This window comes from Saccoglossus kowalevskii, chromosome 12, assembly GCF_978046115.1.
Source record: "Saccoglossus kowalevskii chromosome 12, keSacKowa6.1, whole genome shotgun sequence".
Lineage (NCBI taxonomy): Eukaryota > Metazoa > Hemichordata > Enteropneusta > Harrimaniidae > Saccoglossus > Saccoglossus kowalevskii.
The window spans coordinates 30,484,074-30,489,819 of record NC_140652.1 but is presented as its reverse complement, the minus strand read 5'-3'; the positions used below and the strand labels follow the sequence as shown (position 1 = coordinate 30,489,819).

The 5,746-nt window shown below is 35.3% G+C and overlaps 2 long non-coding RNA genes across 2 annotated transcripts; both read right to left on the bottom strand.

Annotated features, from left to right (window-relative positions):
* Positions 1-244: 244 nt before the first annotated feature.
* Positions 245-3,678, bottom strand: LOC146735721 (uncharacterized). Its single transcript, XR_014931257.1, has 2 exons — positions 3,634-3,678; positions 245-287 (listed from the first exon to the last, which is right to left on the bottom strand). It is a non-coding gene; the product is annotated as an uncharacterized LOC146735721 (long non-coding RNA).
* On the bottom strand, positions 644-2,729 carry LOC146735722 (uncharacterized). The gene is made up of 2 exons (XR_014931256.1): positions 2,688-2,729; positions 644-970 (listed from the first exon to the last, which is right to left on the bottom strand). It is a non-coding gene; the product is annotated as an uncharacterized LOC146735722 (long non-coding RNA).
* Positions 3,679-5,746: the final 2,068 nt, after the last annotated feature.

Here is a 5,746-nt window from a genome sequence, read left to right as displayed (position 1 = left end):
AGGAATCAAGACCAAGTGAACAAGTCTCTTCCATTTACTTTCTACAAATGTACCAATTTTAGGTTTATCAGAATGGAGTGCATCTTGTTGCTAGAGCACTACTGCTGATAGGTTACAACAAAGACACTGTAAACGGCGTGATGTCATTTATCAATTTCACTGACATTGCAGACATTGCATTTAGAATGCACAGATATCCATAAATATACACAATTTAAAGCTGTATATATATAATGTGACTTACCATATTCTTTCACTACAAATTGCACAGATGAGTTCAACATGAACTAAAACGATATAACAGGTATATTATAAATTCGTACACTGACATTGTTTCAACAAAGTATATCGTATTATTTCATCATTTAATATACGATTTTCACTGTGTATGTCACTGTATATTTAGTTACTTGAAAGTTTGTCCAGTGAATTCAAAATTGCCTTTCTAATTCCGTGTGTTTTTCAAACGACTTCCTCTTCCCTTCAAACGACTCCCTCTCATGTAGCTTTAATATCCCAGGTAAGGCAAACAAAATGTTGTGTTTCCGGTAACGAACTGAAAAAGTATCGGGTAGGTAGGTAGGCAATTCTTTTTTCATAAATTTGATTTGCAAACCATACGTTTATAGAATAAAAAAAAACATTTGAATTCTGTCATGTCACTTTATTAAACAAAATAGCCTCAATTATACAGCAAGCAAGTCTATTCTTAGGCCCAACAGCCTCTTTGCTATTTTTGTCACACTTGGCACACAAAAGAAAGACAGTCTTATATTTGTTTAGACCTGCCTTAGTAGCAGAACAGTAAGCACATGTATCAATTGGTCCAAGTGTAACTGTGTAAAATGTAGCCTCTATAGAAGCTTTACATTTCAGAGTTTCACAGGTTGTAACCTCGATTGACGAACCGAAAGAAGCCCCACATGTCGTCATCAACATAACCAAGGTGACCATTTGTCTTGTCTGTTAACTGAAATGAATAGATATATAAATACATGTGGATAAATGTAGGTACAGACATACATTTCTGGTACACCAAGAAACTAAATACTGTAAAATACCTAAAATATTTTTGCTGTATAAAGATTTCAGGTATTATGTGTTTTGTATATGGATGTAAAGTATAAAGAAAGCAGCATTTGCCATTTATTTAAGCAAGAAATGTCTTCGGCGAAAACAAAACCCAAGTGAAATCAATGAAAGCTTAGAAAAACTCCTGTGTGCTGAGAGTATTGAAGACACAATAAAAATTAATTCAAAATTACTTGTACATGAGATATTGATGGAAAAGCTGGAAACTAATTATGTAAATCAGGTAACTAATATGAACAGAACAGAACACAAAAATTATGAATTATTATGCTAATTAGAGAATTAATATTAATCAAAATTAATCAGGCCTGTCTATTGTCCTAGAGCATTTATGTACCAAATTTTATTCAAATGTGATGCTCAGTAATTGAGATATCAGTGTTAATTAATTATGTTAATTTGGTGATTAATAAGCATAAATATTTACCAAAAACTAATTGGATTTCTGCATAGTTCTCTTTAAAAGTTTCATTAAAATTCAATTTGTGGTTCTTTATATATCAGTCGAACATTATGCAAATTGGGTAATTACTATCCAATTAAAACTAATCAGGTGTCTGCATAATTCTAGAATATCTATGTAGCAAGTGTCATTGAAATGTGATGATTACTACTTGAAATATCAAAAGCTGAAAATTAATTAATTATGCAAATTAGCTAATTAATATATACTAATATTACCCTAAAAACTATCAGGTCTGTGCAGTGTCCTAAGACATCTATGTACCATATTTCATTGAAATGTGATGATTACTACTTGAAATATCAAAAGCTGAAAATTAATTATTTATGCTAATTAGGTAATTAATATGTACTCGTATTACCCTAAAAACTATCAGGTCTGTGCAGTGTCCTATGACATTTATGTACCAAGTGTCATTGAAATGTGATGATTACTACTTGAAATATCAAAAGCTGAAAATTAATTAATTATGCAAATTAGCTAATTAATATATACTGATATTACCTAAAAACTATCAGGTTTGTGCAGTGTCTATGACATCTATGTACCAAGTTTTATTGAAATGTGATGATTAGTACTTGAGATATCAGTGGAAAAGCCGAAAATTGATTAATCATTATGCAAATTAGGTAATTAATATTTCACAGATTTTTACCCAAAACTAATCAAATCTGCGCATTGGCCTAGAGCATCTATCCACCAAGTTTCATCAACAACCGATGTATGGTTCTTGAGATATCGGTGGAACAGATGAACACACACATACACACACACACACACACACACACACACACACACACACACAAACACGCACACACCCACACACACATACAGACACACTAACTGCAAAGACTCAAAAATTTAGGAGTCAAAAATTATACCTCGGTACGTTAAATTTAATAATAAAATAAATTAAAAGTTAACGCTTATGCTTGAAATCATATCTTATGTCTGCTGTATATCACTCTGGGTTTCTCGCATTCTACACATGAGACTACCCTTCTGGCATTTTGTGTAGTGAGGGGGATCACATCCTTATCTATATTTGGGTTGTCACGACTACCTCCATAGTCAAATACGTGCGAATCATCGTTTGTTTACAAATTTCACAAAAAAAACACCTAAAACTCACCTTGTTTTTTTTTACTCTACAAATCCTCTCACAACGGCCATTAAACATTCACATGCGTTCATGGCATGTTTCTCTAACTGACATGAATCCCAGTTTTTGTCAGAGTCGTCGATACATTTGAAAACGAACGTCACGGTCTTGCAGGATGACATCTGCAGTACATCTCCGACGATAATGCTGCTAGCCTCCCTCGAACTCTACACCGCCTAAATGAACACTAAATGAAACATTTTTTATATCTGGATGTTCGCTGAAAAACGATGGAAAGTCGACGAGGTTGGAACTTTGATATTTTTTGTAACCGCCGAAATGTGTTTACACTTCTCGTACTCTGTTCAAGCGCAGCTGACAACACCGCTGCCATTTTGAATACTAAAAATAGTCACAGGTTTCAAAACACCCCAGAGAATAACAAATGAGATACGGTTTCAAGAAACTGCAACGGCAATGTGCAAAGTAACATGACATATTGTATTTGGTTTATAGACACCCCCAATGCTAACAGATGTCGAAGTCAACAAAGAACGCATTTTCTTTTTTCGCAATGCTTTGTGAAAAAGTAAATGGAAGATAACGCTTTAATTACAGCGAATTGGAGAACAATTTGAGAAAAAATACGTTTTGGTCCACAAAAGTAAGGATATGAGCAAACAAAAATTGCCAAAATAACAGTCGGTCGAGTTACCGGAAACACACAATTTTTTTTCGTCGGCCTAAAATATATGTAACCTTAATTTGAACTGTTTAAGTGTACAGTGCAAAATCTACAACCTAACTACAAACTTATGCTACATCACTACCAATCGCGGCTCAGCTTGACTACTTCATTTACAAGTACATTTCACAAGCATACTTGATTAGCATTTTAATTTCGACTGACACACTGGTGTCGCTTTTTATCAATGCTATTTCAACTTGTTTATTGATAAATAAAATATACACTCACCCTTGACCCATATCTTACAACAACCGACCATCGACCAAACACTGCTAATATAAGAAAATGGAAATGTTGGACTAAGATCCCAGTATTGTTGCCTAGATTATCTCTGCGTTCCACAATAACTCCTTGTGGGTTCAATATCTCCATGCGAAGCTTCAAAGAATAATTTACATAAATATGTGACATATTGTTATCACAATTATATACAAGTATGCACATTATGAACTTGTTAGTATATCCTGACAGCCATTTTCTGGGCTTTTCCATTCATAATTATAGATTATAGCAAATAAAAATGAAAGCTGGCAATACAGTCTTCTAGGGTGGTTAGGTTGACTCTAATAGCTTACACTATAATTCTACACTCTCGAACAGTAGACAATTTTTCATTAAATGATGACCATTCTGATATCTGAACAACATAGTTTGACAGTTTTTGTTTTACAATTTATAAAAAAAAACACAGATTTAATTTATTTGTTATCGTTATAGATATTCCAGAACCCTGTGTGTTTTAATAGGTATTTGTGTATGAAAGTAGTTACGAAGAGGCCGTAGTCTGGATGAGTTGCCGACGAAACATTTACTAAGCCGACATCTTAGAAAAGCAACACAAAAAACAAGCGTGTAAAGGCCATAAAGGTCATGCAAAAGAACTTCAGCATATTGTAACATCCTCCCTTTTCAAAGAATGAGTTGATGGACTACAGTTTGTTGTATATAAGAGTTCTGAATAGTTCATACTAAAACAGATCATATTCACATTAGGGTATGGATATGAAGCTGAAATATATACGTACATGCTCTATCTAAATAGGCTATTAGCAGTATAACATTCATAATAATAACAATAGTTGCAAACAATACTCAGAAGGTGCAAACTGATAGCTGCAAAACTAACAGTAAACTGGGCACTAAGTCATTCATAACACACGGTCAGTCGAGTGGTGTATTAGTCAAGATTGGCTGGCGGTTTGACAGTATTTCCACTCCGTGTCTTGGTAGGTTATTTGTATGGTGTAGTCACTGTGGTTGTGGCTGGCAGTGCAGCAGCTGATGTCAGGTCAGATTTGGTATTCGACCGAGTATTTGTGGGTACTGGCCGTCTCCCACGAGGTGGTGATATTTGTCTGTCAGGAATGAAGTGAAATTCAACAGGTGGTGATTTAGCAGATTTGTATGTGCTGTCTGGTTTGTCTATGGTGTAAGATCTCTGGTCGAGACATCTCACGATGCCTTTACGCCATATCTCCTCGCAAGCGGTTTCATTCTGATGACTTCACCCTTGTATACAATAGGTAGATCATGGGCTCGTCTGTTACTTAGATTGTATGAGTCGTTTGTGTCTCATTTTTTGTCGCTCTTAATAGTTCATACTGAAACAGATCACATGGCCAATACAGGCTAATGTATGCTCTACGCACGCATTGCTCCACAACAATATAAGATGTATGTATGCGAGTTAACATGTTTTTTCTTGTGCTATGCGGGATAACTACTCCCTCTCCACAAAATATCAGGCCATCTTGAATAGACAGTTCATCTCTACAGTTGAAGTATTGTGTGACCTGTGCAGGGAGTTGGTGTTTGCTGTGTGGCCATCCTGTGATGATTGTTTTCTGCAGCAGTTGTAATGACTAATCGTTCTCAGTAGGGTCACGGACTTTGGCCAGTCGCTCTTCTTTGTTTAGTAGGAAACTAATCATAATAATTCTGTCAAAGACGGTTTCTTTGGTACTTGTAGTTATGGGTGGGTGTACCCTCGACAGTGTATCTGCAATGTACATTTCTCTACATTTACATACACAACAACAATGTCATAGTTATGTAATTGTATCATCAAACGTTGTATTCGTTTGGATGCTTTGTGTAGCGGCTTCTTCAATATTGAGTTTAGTGGTTTATGATCACTCTAAACAATGGTGTGGTGGCTGTATGTGTACTGGTGGCATTTCTCCATTTGGAAAACTATCACGCATTAGAACAGTACCAAGTCTAAACTTACTACTATCGCACTGTATTTCCAGCTCTTTGACTGGATTGTAGTAGGCTAGAAAAGTTCAGTGAAAGCTGATTCGTGAACTGTGCTCCATTCCCATGGAGTATCAGAATGTGT